The 17,290-nt window shown below is 42.5% G+C and overlaps 1 long non-coding RNA gene across 1 annotated transcript in view; it reads right to left on the bottom strand.

Moving 5' to 3' along the window:
• Positions 1–13,436, bottom strand: part of LOC141271275 (uncharacterized) — a 212,066-nt gene extending 198,630 nt beyond the window's left edge. The window contains exon 1 of the long non-coding RNA XR_012321879.1: positions 13,308–13,436. This is a non-coding gene — a long non-coding RNA (uncharacterized lncRNA). The remainder of the gene's footprint in view (positions 1–13,307) is intronic.
• Between the last annotated feature and the right edge of the window lie 3,854 nt (positions 13,437–17,290).

Below are 17,290 nucleotides of genomic sequence, written 5' to 3'. Positions count from 1 at the left end.
GCCAGCCTAGCCTGCTTGTTCCTGCATTCCCCGGTGTGGGCCAACAGCCGTGTCCGGGGTCTGTCGTGGAGTAGCACCTGGTCCCTCTGCCCGGTTCCTCCTAGGTGCACGGAGTCGATTGAGCCGCCATGCGACCTTGGTCGGATCAGGTTGATACTTAGTTACGCCCCTCCAGGCACTCCTCGGTTCATGGTACAGTGGGATCACTAATCACGCACACGCCAGCCAGTCCGGGCGTGTTCAGAACACCTTATACACAAGTCTTTACCCTGGAAAGGAAGTTCCTTAACATATTTCACAGGAAAGCACTTTCAGTTTCGTTTTTGAACGTTTTATTGTGAGCCCGTAAAAGTGGCTTAATAGCTCTTACCACGTTGTTGACAGCAGTGACCTGGGGGTCAGAAATGCTTCCTGGGGCGATCACCATTCTGTCCCCATGTCATTTGAGCACTGTTACTATCGTTTTGGGCACTTTTTAGTCTACAGACTGCCGGGGGTGCCGCCGCAAAAATGCTCGGGTCTCCCATAGACTAACATTGGGCTCGTTGCTCGGGTCGAGCACCCGAGTATCACGGTGAGCTCGGCCTGAGCTTCGAGCACCCGAGCATTTTAGTGCTCGCTCAACACTACTTGTCTCCTATCAAGCACATCTGGGACATCATTGATCGGCAATTGGAAAAAGCCAGCTCTAGCAGTGGATCTTGATGATTTGTGTGTGGCAGAACATTCATGAGACAACCATTAATAACCTCATTGATATCATCCATGGCAGGTAAGTGCAGAGATTTCTGCATTATACTTCATACTGAATACTACTATTTTATACTTGATACTGAATAGATTGAGATATTTTGAAAAACTTGTTTCCATTTTCTCATGATTCGCATATCATCAACATGTCTATCTATCCTGTGATTTCCATAATTCCAAGACTCTTTTTCGTGTTGCAATTTCAATTTGGAGGATTGCATAGACATAAACACACTTTTTTTTAAACACAACTTGTAAGAAATCATATATGACCTTTAAGGAGCTTATCTTTTTTTCTCTCTATTGTTTATTTTTTCCACTGTAACTGGGGCATCCATGGGAGCCCCAAGTACAGGGCAAAACAGTCCTCTACAATGACATAAGTCACTGGCAGAGCTTATCTGGGCCTGCTGGGACACAGTAGCTCTACTATGCCGAGTAGAGTCCCTACGATCATGTGATCATCAGATTAAATAGAACAACTCAGCTTATTGTGGTAACCCCAATTCAAGTCAAAAGATAATAGCAAGAGGTTAAAATATAAATGTTTATTTGATTCTAGTTAAAACATAAAGAGTTAACACTAGTGATGAGCAAACATGCTCGCCACTTTTCTATACTCGCCCGAGCATCACGGTGCTCGACAAGCTCGGTGCTCGACGAGTATTTCCGGGTGGCTCGGGCGGGAACTCGGGTCACCTCCCTGCATGTTTGGCGCTTTTCAGAGAGCCAATGAACATGCAGGGATTGTCTGCCACACACTGTAATGCCGCAGCCATGTTGGTTGTGGCATTACAGTGATTGGCTGGCTGCACAGCATCATCAGGTCTATATAAGACCTGGCGACACTATGCTCATCACATTCTACCCCGGAACCAGGCAGAGTAGGGAGATAGGGAGAGGTGCTGCTGCGTCAGGGAGAGATTTGCTTCTTTATAGTTAGTATAGGTATTCCACAACACATAGATATATCCATCTGAACTAACAGTCCTTCTGAGGACTAATCCACCTGCATATCTTCAGTGGTGATAGCAGGAGTTATGCAGGCAGGCAGGATATGTGACAAACTGCAGTGCATAGAGTGCAAGAGGGTCCATTGAACGTCCTTTTAGTATAGGTATTCCACAACATATATATATATATATCCATCTGAACTAACAGTCCTTCTGAGGACTAATCCAGTTGCATATAATCAGTGTTAGGCAGGCAGGCAGTGTGTGTGGCAGACTGCAGTGTATATAGTGCAAGAGGGTCCATTGAAAGTCCTGTCTGCTGCTGCTTTAATAATTACAGATATCTGTAGACATAGCCCCAGATATCAGGGGCCAGGGCAATTATTTTTATCTTAATCCTGGTTATTTCCTTAAAAAGCAATCCAGAGCACACCATTTTTCTGCTCCATTTGCTTGTTAGCACTACAGAATACAGCCAGATCTGTTCCATATTTCAGCGATAAAAATCCAGAAATTTGAACTGAACATGGAAAATATCGGTCTGCTTTTCCATTTTGTTGCAGTGTGTCGGTCAAACTATTCACACTAGGTGTCTGTGAAGAATAGTATTAGTAAATTACAGGAAAGCTATTTAAAACCGTGGTTCTCTGTCAGACATATTACCTATAACAGTGTTCCAAAATCAGCCATTTCTGCCTTCCATTTCGTAGCAGTGTGTTGGTCAAGCTATTCACACTAGGTCTCTGTGTAGAATAATATTAGTAAATTACAAGCCTGCTATTTGGTTCTCTGTCAGACATATCACCTATAACAGTGTTCCAAAATCAGCCATTTCTGCCTTCTATTTTGTTGTAGTGTGTTGGTCAAGCTATTCACCCAAGGTCTCTGTGTAGAATAATATTAGTAAATTACAGGCCTGCTATTTAAAACCGTGGTTCTCTGTCAGACATATCACCTATAACAGTGTTTCAAAATTAGCCATTTCTTCCATTTTAATTTCGTTGCAGTGTGTCGGTCAAGCTTTTCACACTAGGTCTCTGTGTAGAATAATATTAGTAAATTACAGGCCTGCTATTTAAAACCGTGGTTCTCTGTCAGACATATCATATATAACTGCATTCCAAAATCAGCCATTTCTCGTGAACGTGGAAAATATGGTCCTCCATTTAAAATGGGCAAGGTGCCTGGCAAGGGACGGGGAAGTGGACGTGATGGTGATGGTGCATGCTGAGGCCGAGGCCAAGGACGTGGCTGTGGGCAAGCTGAAATTGTGCCACAACAAACACCCACATCTTGTCGTTTGACCTTCCTGTCCCAATTACTAAGGGACCGCAGTACACCACCAATGAACCCAGAGCAGTGTCAAATGGTTGTTGGTTAGATAGCAGTTAATGATTCCAGTCACTTTCCCACCACCACCCTGTCTTCCACATGGTCAAGTCTCAGTAGCCGTGAGTCTGGACCGCATATTCCTCACCCTGATCCTCCTTCCTCCTACCATGCCGAGTGACGAAGACAACTGATCCCACACTTGGATACTCATAAGAGCTGTTCACTTTTCCATTTGTAGATTCGAGCCTCTCACCCGGCCACCTTCAAGCGAGTCAAGAGAAGAATGCGTGTAGTGATGCCCAAATATTAGAGCAGCCACGGTCACAAGAAGGCAACGGTGGGAAAGTGCAATTACTGTCACAAGAGGTGGATGATGATGATGAGACACAATTGCCAGAAAATCAGAAGGAGGACCAGGGTGCAGGAGTGGAAGACGAGGTGGTGGATGATATAGTAATTAATCCAACCTGGCAGGGGGACATACAGAGCGAGTTCGTTGGACAACCAAGGAATACAGGTGAGAGAGACACAAATGCAATCCAGCAGAGGCAGGGGAACACTGTCAAAGTTCTGGGACAGTTTTCTCAGACCCTCCCATCGCACAGGCCCTGAAGCGCGGGGTACTCTCCCAAGGAGGGAAAAGTTTCGGAAGATGGTGAGGAAGTACCTTGCTGACCGTACCAACGTCCTCTGTGATTCCTCTGTGCCTTATAATTAATGGGTATCCAAGCTGGACACGAAGCATGAACTGGCTCTCTACGCCTTGAAGGTCCTGGCCTGCCCTGCCGCAAGAGTTTTGTCACAGCAGGTTTTTAGTTCCGCTGCTGGCATTATAACCGATAGGCGCATCCGCCTATCAACTGAAAGTGCTGATAGGCTGACTCTTATAAAAATGAACAAGGGCAGGATTGGGCCAGACTTCTCAACACCACCGAATGATAGCAGCGTAACATAAACTCAAATACAGTGTCTTTTTTTGGGAGGTCTAATTCTATTCCCATGCACCTCTGTCTTCACACCCAGACATGGGTATATGCTTCCTGATTTTGTCTATTTGCTCTTGCCCTCCCCCTTCTCCGCATACTCATCCCCCACCATCATATAACAACCATATGTACCTCCAAATTTTTGGCAGCCGTTGTTTCACTGCATAGGCAAACAGTATGGAAGACCCACTTCCTAATAATGGGAACATTGTTTTCAGGAGGCCCTCTGACCTCTACGTTTCTTGCAAGGGGCATTGGAGTGCCTCCAAATTTTTGACAGTCGTTGCTTCACTGCATAGGCAAACAGTATGGGAGACACACTTCCTAATAATGGGAACATTGTTTTCAGGAGGCCCTCCAAACTCTACGTCTATTGCAAGGGGCATTGGAGTTCCTCCAAATTTTTGGCAGCCGTTGCTTCACTGCATAGGCAAACAGTATGAGAGACACACTTCCTAATAACGGGAACATTGTTTTCAGGAGGCCCTCTGACCTCTTCATCTCTTCCAAGGGACATTGGAGTTCCTCCAAATTTATGGCAGCCATTGCATTCACTGCATAGGCAAACAGTATGGGAGACCCACTTTCTAATAATGGGAACATTGTTTTCAGGAGGTCCGCCGACCTCTACGTCTCTTCCAAGGGGCATTGGAGTGCCTTCAAATTTTTGACAGCTGTTGCATTCACTGCCTAGGCAAACAGTATGGGAGACCCACTTCCTAATAATGGGAACATTGTTTTCAGGAGGCCCTCCGACCTCTACGTCTCTTGCAAGGGACACTGGAGTTCCTCCACATTTTTGGAAACCATAGCATTCACTCCATAGGCAAACAGTAAGGGAGACCCACTCCTTTTTAATGGGAACATGTTGTACTCATTACTGTAGCCCAGCTCCATGTGTCTTTAAATTGTTAGTAGGGTTTTTCCTAAATTTTGTCATCCGTTGGACTGAATGTATACCATATAACTGGATAGCAGACCCTCTCCTTTCTAATGGGAACATGTCGTTACTGTGGCCCAGCTCTGTGTGTCTTTAAATTGCTAGCGGGGTTTTTCCTAAATTTTGGCAGCCATTGGACTCACTGCATACCCTATAACTAGATAGCAGTCCCTCTCCTTTCTAATGGGAGCATGTCGTTTCTGTGGCCCAGCTCTATGTGTCTTTAAATTGTAAGTGGGGTTTTTCTAAATTTTGGCAGCCGTTGGACTCACTGCATACCCAATAACTGGATAGCAGACCCTCTCCTTTCTAATGGAAACATGTCATTACGGTGGCCCAGCTCTATGTGTCTTTAAATTGTTAGTGGGGGTTTTCGGTAGCCGTTGTAGTCACAGCATGGGCATTACCACTATAGGAGACCCACTCCTTTATAATTTTTTTTACTGAGACCCTCCTCTATGTCTCTTCAAAGGGGTATTTGGTTGCATCCAAATTTTTGGCAGCCCTTGCAGTCATTGCATACTCAGTAACAGTATAGGAGACCCACTCTTTAATAATGGGAACAACAAAGCATAGCCGACTGCTGGCCCTTTAAGAATAGTAAGGCTGTAAAAATAGTGTTTGTGACTTTCACAATCACTTCTTCATAAATGAAACAGGATGTGTCTGATGATGTTTCACACACCACATGGCCAGATAAGGCTGTAAAATGTTACAATGACATTTCCCGGTGAATGCATTTGTCACTGTTGAAAGCAATACAAAAGTGCAAAAACGCATCAAAAACGCTACATGTGAACATAGCCCAAGGTGTGGAGGAGCATTTTTGTTTTTGGTTATTTATTTTTTCTTATATACAAGTGATTACCCTGGAAAGGATGTTCCTCAATATATTTCCCAGGAAACTCCATTTTGGTTTCGATTTTGTATGTTTTATTGTGAGTCCATAAAAGTGGAGTAATACCTCAGACAACATTGTTGACAGCATTTAGCTGGGAGTCAGAAATGCTTCCAGGGTCTTCCCCATGCTGTTCCCATGTCATTTGAGTACTGTTCCCATCGATTTGGGCAATTTTTAGGCCCTCTGCAGACCACCGGGGGTGTCTGCCGGAAAAATGCTTGAGTTTCCCATAGACTTACATTGGGCTCGTTACTCGGACAGAGCATTCGAGCATTCCAATTTTGCTCGACCCGAGCAATGAGTACCCGAGCATTTTAGTGCTCGCTCATCACTAGTTAACACCCAAAGTGTAAAATCACGGATATACATATATCAATGCATCTCGTTTTAGCAGACAAAAACGCTCCTGGAGTTTTACTTTTTTAACCAGAAATATTTTTAACTGAAATTGTGCTATTAGCATGCCCTATTTTAACTGAATACAGGGGGTTCAGGGGGCTTACTGTCAATCATGCAGTTACTTAGCCACAACAGAAGCACTTAAACTAGGGTGATGCTTAATTTTTATCCCAACAAAAAACGATCTCATTGCCAATTCATGCGTGAGACCAGAAAACAGTCTTGAGAATAAATACCATACCACCCTAAAGTTAGAATCATCCAAATAGACAAGATGGGTCTCTAAAGCATGAACATAACTGAACTATAAGTCTCATGCACTACCGATACAATGTCACATCATTCGTGTATATAAAAAATTGGAAATCATGCTGCTTATTATTACTTGTTAACAGCCCACAGATCCCCACATAGTTAGATTATTGGCATAATTATTGGACCATCACCGCCAGTATTATACATTAGAGGGTAGACTTATCTGACAAAAAGTCTCCTTCATTGGTGTCAATGCTGGTTCCACCATGCTGGGGCTCCCGACGAGTTTCTTTACTCTTCAGGGGAGACAGAACCTTATCCCATCTTGATCAGAAGCTATGTCTGACACTGTTATTACCTTGCTCTCTATTTATAGATGCAAAAACCTATCCATGGACTGATTAAATAGAAGCATCAGCATTGCCATAAACTTACAATGGCATGGAATTAAAGCTTAGAACCAAACACCATACTTTACGGCGCATAGTTGTTATTGGTTTAAGGAGGGCACCACTGTTGAAATGTTTTCTTGTCTTGACAAATACTTTACAAAATCGATTTCATATTATTCTTTTATAGTTGGAGTTAAGTCTTCTATATCTTAATATTTGCTCTATTAGCTATTTCTTTTTTAGGGGCTGTTTTTGGTATTATATTACTCCCTCAAGTAGTTTGTATGTTCTCTCCGTGTTTGCATGGGTCTCCTCCCACACTCCAAAGACATACTGAGAGGGAATCTAGATTGTGAGCCCCAATGGGGACAATGCCGATAACATCTAGAAAGTGATGTAGAATTAATGGCGCTATATAAGTGAGTAAAATAAATAAGTATTGTGGTTAAGTTCTATTCATGTGAATGTAGCTAATCCAAAATACCAAAAACAGTCCATGGATAAAAGTGGTTCAGTTTCTCGGGAGGGGAGTGAATTTTTTTTTTTAACCAGTCTCAGGAAACCTATTTTAATGGGTACATTTTAATTAAATGTAAGCAAGTGTAATGGATGAATGAATTCTATTAAGGTTGAGTATAGGCAGAATTCATAATGAATTAAATTCTGGAGGATCCCAAAATATAAGTTCTAAAAAATACAACTACAGCATTTTAATGAACACATACACTTAAAATCCATTATGTGAATGACAATGTTGCTGGAAAATATAATACACTGCTCAAAAAAATAAAGGGAACACTTAAAAAACAGAATATAATTCCAAGTAAATCAAACTTCTGTGAAATCAAACTGTCCACTTAGGAAGCAACACTGATTGACAATCAATTTCACATGCTGTTGTGCAAATGGAATAGACAATAGATGGAAATTATTGGCAATTATCAAGACACCCTCACTAAAGGAGTGGTTCTGCAGGTGGGGACCACAGACCACATCGCAGTACCAATGCTTTCTGGCTGATGTTTTGGTCACTTTTGAATGTTGGTTGTGCTTTCACACTCGTGGTAGCATGAGACGGACTCTACAACCCACAGAAGTTGCTCAGGTAGTGCAGCTCATCCAGGATGGCACATCAATGCGAGCTGTGGCAAGAAGGTTTGCTGTGTCTGTCAGCGTAGTGTCCAGAGCATGGAGCAGATACCAGGAGACAGGCCAGTACACCAGGAGACGTGGAGGGGGTCGTAGGAGGGCAACAATCCAGCAGCAGGACCGCTACCTCCGCCTTTGTGCAAGGAGGAACAGGAGGAGCACTGCCAGAGCCCTGCAAAATGACCTCCAGCAGGCCACAAATGTGCATGTGTATGCATAAACGGTTAGAAACCGACTCCATGAGGGTGGTATGAGGGCCCAACATCCACAGATGTGGGTTGTGCTCACAGTCCAACACCGTGCAGGACGCTTGGAATTTGCCACAGAACACCAGGATTGGCAAAGTCGCCACTGGCGCCCTGTGCTCTTCACAGATGAAAGCAGGTTCACACTGAGCACATGTGACAGACGTGACAGAGTCTGGAGACGCCGTGGAGAGCAATCTGCTGCCTGCAACATCCTTCAGCATGACCGGTTTGGCAGTGGGTCAGTAATGGTGTGGGGTGGCATTTCTTTGGAGGGCCGCAGAGCCCTCCATGTGCTCGCCAGAGGTAGCCTGACAGCCATTAGGTACCGAGACGAGATCCTCAGACCCCTTGTGAGACCATATGCTGGTGTGGTTGGCCCTGGGTTCCTCCTAATGCAGGACAATGCCAGACCTCATGTGGCTGGAGTGTGTCAGCAGTTCCTGCAAGATGAAGGCATTGAAACTATGGACCGGCCCGCCCGTTCCCCAGACCGGAATTCTATTGAGCACATCTGGGACACCATGTCTCGCTCCATCCACCAACGTCACGTTGCACCACAGACTGTCCAGGAGTTGGTGGATGCTTTAGTCCAGGTCTGGGAGGAGAACACACAGGAGACCATCCGCAACCTCAGCAGGAGCATGCCCAGGCATTGTAGGGAGGTCATACAGGCACGTGGAGGCCAAACGCAATGCTGAGCCTCATTTTGACTTGTTTTAAGTACATTACATCAAAGTTGGATCAGCCTGTAGTGTGTTTTTCCACTTTAATTTTGGGGGTGACTCCAAATCCAGGCCTCCATTGGTTAATAAATTTGATTTCCATTGATGATTTTTGTGTGATTTTGTTGTCAGCACATTCAACCTTGTACAGAACAAAGTATTCAATGAGAATATTTCATTCATTCAGATCTAGGATGTGTTATTTGAGTGTTCCCTTTTTTTTGTTGAGCAGTGTATGTACTTCCTAACTTACCAAAACACATACTTGCATCCAAGGGGCCCAACTTATAGGCTGAGTATTTTAAAAAACAGATTTTCGTTTATAAGTGTCGGGCACTAAAAATGAAATACATAGTAAGGCTTTCTTCACATGTATGTGTCTCCGATACCTGTATCTGTTTTCACACGTACCGGGGACACGTACACACGCACACCCATTATAATCTATGGGGCTGCTCACATAGTAACATAGTAACATAGTTTTTAAGGTTGAAGGAAGACTAAGTCCATCTAGTTCAACCCATAGCCTAACATGTTGATCCAGAGAAAGGCAAAAAAAAACCCATGTGGCAAACACTAAGCTCCACATTGGGGAAAAAAATTCCTTCCCGACTCCATACGACAATCAGACTAGTTCCCTGGATCAACGCCCTATCAAGGAATCTAGTATTTATAACCTGTAATATTATACTTTTCAAGAAAGGCATCCATGCCCTTCTTAAATTTTAATAGTGAATCACTCATTACAACATCATGCGGCAGAGAGCTCCATAGTCTCACTGCTCTTACAGTAAAGAATCCGTGTCTGTGATTTCCTCCAGACGTAGAAGATGCCCCCTTGTCCCCGTCTCAGGCCTCAGAGTAAAAAGATCAGTAGAAAGGTCTTTGTACTGTCCCCTCATATACTTGTACATAGTAATAAGATCACCCCTAAGCCTTCTTTTTTCCACAGTAAATAACCCCAAGTGTAATAACGTGTCTTGGTATTGCAGACCCCCCAGTCCTCTAATAACCTTGGTCGCTCTTCTCTGCACCCGCTCTAGTTCAGCTATGTCTTTCTTATACACCGGAGACCAAAACTGTACACAGTATTCTAAGTGTGGTCGCACTAATGACTTGTATAGAGGTAAAATTTTGATCTCCTCATGAGCATCTATGCCTCTTTTAATGCATCCCATTATTTTATTTGCCTTTGCAGCAGCAGCCTGACACTGGCCACTAAACGTGAGCTTGTCGTCCACCAATACACCCAGGTCTTTTTCAGTTACAGTTTTGCCCAGTGTTTTACAATTAAGCATATAATTATACCTTTTATTTCCTCTGCCCAAGTGCATTACCTTACATTTATCCCCATTAAAGCTCATTTGCCATTTATCAGCCCAAGCTTCTAGTTTACATAGATCCTCCTGTAATATAAAATTGTCCTCCTCTGTACTGATTACCCTGCAGAGTTTAGTGTCATCTGCAAATATTGAAATATTACTCTGTATGCCCCCTACAAGGTCATTAATAAATATGTTAAAAAGAAGGGGGCCCAATACTGACCCCAGTGGTACCCCACTGTTAACTGAGACCCAGTCTGAGTGTTTTCCATTAATAACCACCCTTTGTTTCCTATCACTGAGCCAATTCTTAACCCACATACATATATTTTCCCCTATCCCCATTGTTCTCATTTTATGTATCAAACTTTTGTGTGGAACCGTATCAAAAGCTTTTGAAAAGTCCATATACACAACATCCACTGCATTTCCTTTGTCCAGTCCAGAACTTGCCTCCTCATAAAGACTGATCAGATTAGTTTTACAGGAACGGTCCCTCGTAAACCCATGTTGATATTGGATCATGAGGTTATTCTTCTTCAGATACTCTATTATAGCATCTCTTAGGAAACCCTCCAGGATTTTACCCACAGTAGAGGTTAAGCTCACTGGCCTATAATTTCCAAGCTCAGTTTTTGAATATTGGCACCACATTTGCTATACGCCAGTCGTGTGGTACAGACCCTGTTATTATGGAATCTTTAAAGATTAAAAATAATGGTCTATCTATGACGTTACTTAATTGCTGCAGTACTCGCGGGTGTATCCCATCCGGGCCCGGGGATTTGTCAACTTTATTGATTTTTAGACGCCGCCATACTTCCTGCTGGGTTAAGCAAGTGACATTTAATGGAGAATTTTTGTTATCACTAATCTTGTTTTCTGTCAGTGTGTCTATGTGACCCACACGTAGACCTGTTCATTTTTTTCCGGCAGCACAGATGACAATACATAATGCACACGGATTACATACGTGTGATATCTTTGTGCCATCCATGTGACTCATGTACCAAAATAGAATGCAGAATAAAAATGAAAGATTTTTATGTGCAGAGATAGATAGATGTCTGTCACATATATAATTAGTGCCTTGTGTGTGTAGCTTAATGTACATGTATTAACCTAATAAATATATAAATGAAAAAATGACATCTGGTCCCCCCTATTTTTGGTAACCAGCAAAGGTAAAGCAGACAGCTGAGAGATGAAATTATCAGGCTGGAAAGGTCCAGGGTTATTAGGCCCTTCCCAGCCTAAAAATTCCAGCCCACAGCCGCCCCAGCAGTGGAGCATGAAATGAGATGCTCCAATTCTGGTGCTTACCCTTCGCTCTTCCCGATTGCTTTGGTGCGTTGGCAATCACGGTAATGGTAGTTAGGGTTGATATCAGCTGTGAATTGTCCAAAAATTCAGCTGACATCAAGCCCTGGTCTTGTTAATGGAGAGGTGTCTATCAGACACCCTCATTACTAACAAAGTAAAAAAAAGAAAAAAACACACACAAAAATACTTAATTTAAAAAACACTCCCCAACTCCTTCCCTGGTTCACCAATTTATTTTTTAAAAAATCCCACTCAGGTCCGACGTAGACCAGGGAAGTTCCCCGAATCTGGCTGCGCTCAGCGAGACCCGGCGACTGTGAAGAGCAGTAACGTTACTGACACCACTGCTCTTCACAGTCACCAGGCTCTGCGAAGTACAGCATGTGCCGGGAATGGCTGCTGTTAAAGCCTATGGAGCCTCAGAATGAGGCTCCATAGGCTTTGGACAATGGATTTGGGGAACTTCCTGGGAATCGCTGGACTGTGTCGGACATGCGTGGCAACTTTTCTTTCTAATAAATTGGTGAGCGAGGGAGAGTGTCTTGTTTTTATTTCTCTCTTTTTATGTTTTTCAGGTTTCCATTTGTGGAATACATCGGATTTCCTGGACTATGTCAGACCTGCATGGAATTTTTATTTTATTAAATTGGTGAACCAGGGAAAGGGTCAGGGAGTGTTTTTTTAAATAAAGTATTTTTGGGGTGTTTTTTTCTTTTTAATACTCGGTTAGTAATGGGGGTGTCTGATAGACACCTTTCCATTACTAACACCAGAGCTTGGTGCCAGTTGTATTTTTGAACAATTCATAGCTGACATTAACCCCCATTCCCATTACCCTGATTGCCAACTCACTAGGGCAATCGGGACAAGCGAAGGTGAAGCGCCAGAATTGGCGCATCTCATGTGATGCTCCACTTCTGGGGAAGCTGGGGGCTGGTATTTTTAGGCTGGGAAGGGCCCAATAACCACGGACCTTCCCAGTCTGATAATATCAGTCCGCAGCTGTCTGCTTTGCTGGTTATTTTTTTCATTTATTTATTAGATTAATAGCTGTAACATTAGGTCAACATACAAGACACTAAAGGATGCCACTTTTTATATTCTGTTGTGAAATTAGATGTCTATCTATTTATCTATCTATAAAGGGTCTTTGCAAAGTTTGCAAACCTTTAACACATAAAAATCATTATTTTTTGCAAGACATTTTATTCAGGTTCATTTCACATGGGCAGCACACGGAAGCCACACGGATAATGCACACATACACAAGTATGTCACATGGACACGTAACACTGATAACATTGGTTTTCCTAATATTGGTTTCATCAGGACACGTGCAGGGAGCCTTAGAGTGCAATGTTCCCTACATATTTGTCTGTCCTTTGCTCAGCAATGTGCAGAGATTTATTAATCTTTTGTTGTAAATTTCACGTTGCTGGCAATTTCTGCAGTGTTCGGTATTATTTACATCAATAACAGAACAATGAAACGTGTGCTCAAAATGAAAATGCAATAATGAAGAGCGTTTACGAATCATATTCTGTATTTAGCTCTGCCACAATAAAGTATTTATCCCTGTGACACACAATATCCGGCAGAATGACATGTTGATTAATGCTTTACAGGACAATTTACCTCCTTTTTCTTCATCCATGTTGTTCTTTGTCTATATAAAATAACTGTCTCTTAGCAGAAGAGAAAAAAAAATAGCTTACATTCCCTCTCGTTATCAAGGATTTCAGTCACCAATGAAAGAAGGAGCCTGCAATTCCAGATTCAAACCACATGCAGTATTCTGTAGCAATTAGCAGATAAACTGCTGACTAAAAAAAACTAAAGCATGAAGCATATTGTAGTCAAGGTCAAAACTGCTTCTTTTAGAACGATAAGAGATTTCATGTTTTTGAAATACCTATCTGCTGTGTGCATTGTGCCTTAGTTGATAGAAATATTTGCTAGTGCCTCTAGCTGGTAATTGTGTGGCTGCCGGTATAAATATGTTAGCTGTCGAGAATATCTGTCAAGAAGGAAATACTTTGAAAAGGAGCAATAAAAAAAAAACAACAAAAACACATACCTATATATCTACATAATACATGCACATCGGGCAATGTTGGGCACATGCCAACAAGTATAGACTAAAAAAATCATGGCACCAATTCATTCAGGGACAGGAGTTCATTTCTTTCATAATTTTCACTTTTTTTTTTGCGCAAATGATGACGTATTTATTGGCCATACTCGGCCCCTGCTCGCTCTCAGCTAAGTCACATCCAAAAGTTGGCTGAGCTGGCCAAAAATGCTAAATATATTTTGTGCAACAATGAATTGCACAAAAATGTTGCAACTTTTTGAGCATAGTTTTTGCTAATTTTTATGCCAAAATTCTGACGAAAACTGTTTGATGAATCTGCCCTTACTGTATATCTTTTGCTCCTTTGTTAAAAAGTTAATATTATATTTATTTTACTCACTCATATAGCACCATTATACTCCCCAGCGCTTTACAGACATCAGCATCGCTGTCCCCATTGGAGCTCACAATCTAACTTTCTTATCATTATGTCTTTGTAGTGTGAGAAGAAACCAGACAACCTGGAGGAAACTCGCGCAAACACAGGGAGAATGTACTTTCTCCTTGCAGATGTTGTCCTTGGTGGGATTTGAACCCAAGTCCCCAGTGCTGAAAAATGACAGTGCTAACCTCTGAGCCAGCGTACATTTTGAAAATGAAAGCTGAAAGAACCTACTGTATCAGTGTAGACTTCAGTCTGTCCAAGCTTGTCTGATCCTTGCTCCTAATGGTAATCTGACACATTACAGTAAATTTGGACAAACATGCCAATTTCAGCAGGATCCACTGACTATCTCATGTGTAGGGTGGCTTTTCTACTCTCCCCAGGACAGATAATGTTGGCGGACTAAGAATCAAGCATCTTAAATTTCAATGCCAGCTCCTCATGTTCTTCAGAAAGGTAGGGTGCCACCAAGGTGATGGCAGTGACTTACTCTCCCCTCTCTACTGAGAACCCATGTGTGCTCAGTGAAACCAATCACACGTGTGTATGACTTACAACTGTTCAGCCAACATCCATTGAACGTGATTGGGCACTTACCAAAATAATCCCACAATACCCCACTCTTTCTTGATCCTGATCTGGCCCACCATCTCATCTCCTACCTTTTTGACTTTGGCACCATTCACAAAAATAAAAGCTAAGGGCTGATGATACACACTTGCTGTTCCCGAACAAACCCAATGACCAATCATGAGGTCTACCAATATAGTACCTCATGCAATAAAGCTATTCATGTAAAATAAAATCAGATTTCACAATTGAGGCCCATAAAGATGTGAACAAAGCCTTAGTCACTCCCTTGAAACATGTATTTAGGTTTAGAATGCCTCCAGATTTAATAGCAAAGGAGGTGAATTATGTCTGGGAAGCTACGATGTCAGAACGGAGTTCACTTGAGATACATCTATAGGATTGCAGCGACACAATGTAGTGACTGGATGGGACATAGTTGGTCCATTATCGTCAAAGATCAACCAGCGCTGGTATCCTGGGCTCATATATGACCAAGGGCAACATCTGCATGCACTGTGGCTCAGTGGCTCACTATGTTCTTCCCATGTTTGCATGGGTTTCCTTCCACACCCAAAAATCATAGTGATAGCTTCATTTGTAATTAAGATTCAGAGCCCCAATGAGGACGTGGAGTGGTGACATAAAAATGAATACGTTTAATAAATATGCATGTTATGTGGGTTTAATAGGCACACTGCACACTAAATAATACATTCCGTTGTATCTATGTACTTCATTGATGGCATTAACCTAGTTGTATTTATAAACTATGATTGATATTTCCATTTCCCAGACCGTAGCATAGACCATGAAATGCCACTGGCTGCTGGGATGTAGACTATATTAGCCTATGTAATCATTTACAGACGTTAATAAATAAACAATGCAGATAATTATTGTTGCACATTGTGTGTACAGTAACGAGCTTTTACAGGCAAATGAGGCTGCTGTTCTCAAGGACGTAACTTTCCTGAACTGATTGCCTCCCATTCCCTATTCAATCTGTTTATGAGTATTTACTTTGCATTAGCAGAGACCCTCTCTGCAGGAGTTGCCTCTTTTTCCCCTGGGTGTCAGCATCTGATGTCTTACATCTGCTCAGTGATTGATGGAGCCTGAATACACGTTATTACTATCTCACAAGCGGAAATCAAACAGGCTATTAACTACATTACTTCAAAGAACTGTTTCAATACAATGTACTTATCTTAATTGAAACTTTTTTTTTTAAAGATATTTGTTATGTACTGTAGATAAATTACAGGTGCTTAATCACATGCAATAAAAGAAAAGACCCATAAGATATTGAATTAAAAAAGGAGGGGTGCACATAGCGTTCATTCTAAGCTGTGATTAGAAGAGAAATGGCCTACCCAGTACAGGGATGCTAGCTCAGATCCTAAATTGCTCACTATGATCTGCAGCCAATAGTAGGATAATGGTGACATGTTTATAATGAAAAGTGACTGCAGTTTATAGATTAGCCAGAAGGGGCACCATCTGAAAAAATTAAAGCATCATTCCAGCATATTTTTTTATTTCAGCCCTGGAGTGGTGCTACTAATCTAAGTTTCCTGACCCTAGTATTATACTTATCAGCTGTCGTCTTCAGCTCTCCCAGTGCCGATCCGGTGCGACGGTGCTTACAAGCTCTCAATGTAAGGCTATGACATTCTGGCTCCAATAGACTTACATTGAGTTGTGACTTCCAGATCACTTAGCAAACAGTAGAGCGATCCGGCAGGTCACAAACTGTTGGAGACTGTCCGCAACGGCGCTGATAAAAAATGAAGATAGCGGCTGGTAAGTATTAGAAAAGGTGCAACAAACTTAGATTAGTACCACCACTTCAGCATTACACTAATGCTGGAGTGGTGCTTTAACCCCTTTACAGCCTGGAGCGTAATAGTACGCACCAGGCTATCACCCCCTCTTCAGCGCGGGCTCCGGCGCAAAGCCCACACTGAACCAGGCACATGTCAATTGATTTATACTTACATGTGCCGGCAACAGCAGCGGGAGGAATCGCGATCCACCCACGGCTGTTAACGTGTTAAATGCCGTTGTCAATCTCTGACAGCGGCATTTAACAGTGCCGCGCCGGAAGCGCGTCACTTACCCCGTCCATCAGTGACCCCGTCACGTGATCGCGGGTCACTGATGGGTGGGCATGACAACAATGGGTCTGCAGCAGACTCCAGTGGTTGTCATGTACTTATCCATATGAGCGCCACCTAGTGGTCGGCGCTCATAGCACAGGAGCATTTCTGCTACATAGAGGTGATCTGCTCATCACCTCTATGTAGCAAAGGCGATCTGACAGTTGCTGCTTCTAGTCTCCTATGGAGACTATAGAAGCAAGCAAAAAGTGTAAAAAAAATGTTTTTAAAAAGATTAAAAAAATCTAAAAGTTTAAATCACCCCCCTTTCGCCCCATTCAAAATAAAATAATAATGGAAAAAAACCACATACACATATTTGGTATGGCCGCATTCAGAATCACCCGATCTATCAATATAAAAAAAG

This window comes from Phyllobates terribilis, unplaced genomic scaffold (genome assembly GCF_046119375.1).
Source record: "Phyllobates terribilis strain yellow unplaced genomic scaffold, ASM4611937v1 Scaffold_5__5_contigs__length_657084704, whole genome shotgun sequence".
Taxonomy (NCBI): Eukaryota; Metazoa; Chordata; class Amphibia; order Anura; family Dendrobatidae; genus Phyllobates; species Phyllobates terribilis.
The sequence above is the reverse complement of the archived record's forward strand: the minus strand, read 5'-3'. Positions and strand labels throughout refer to the sequence as shown.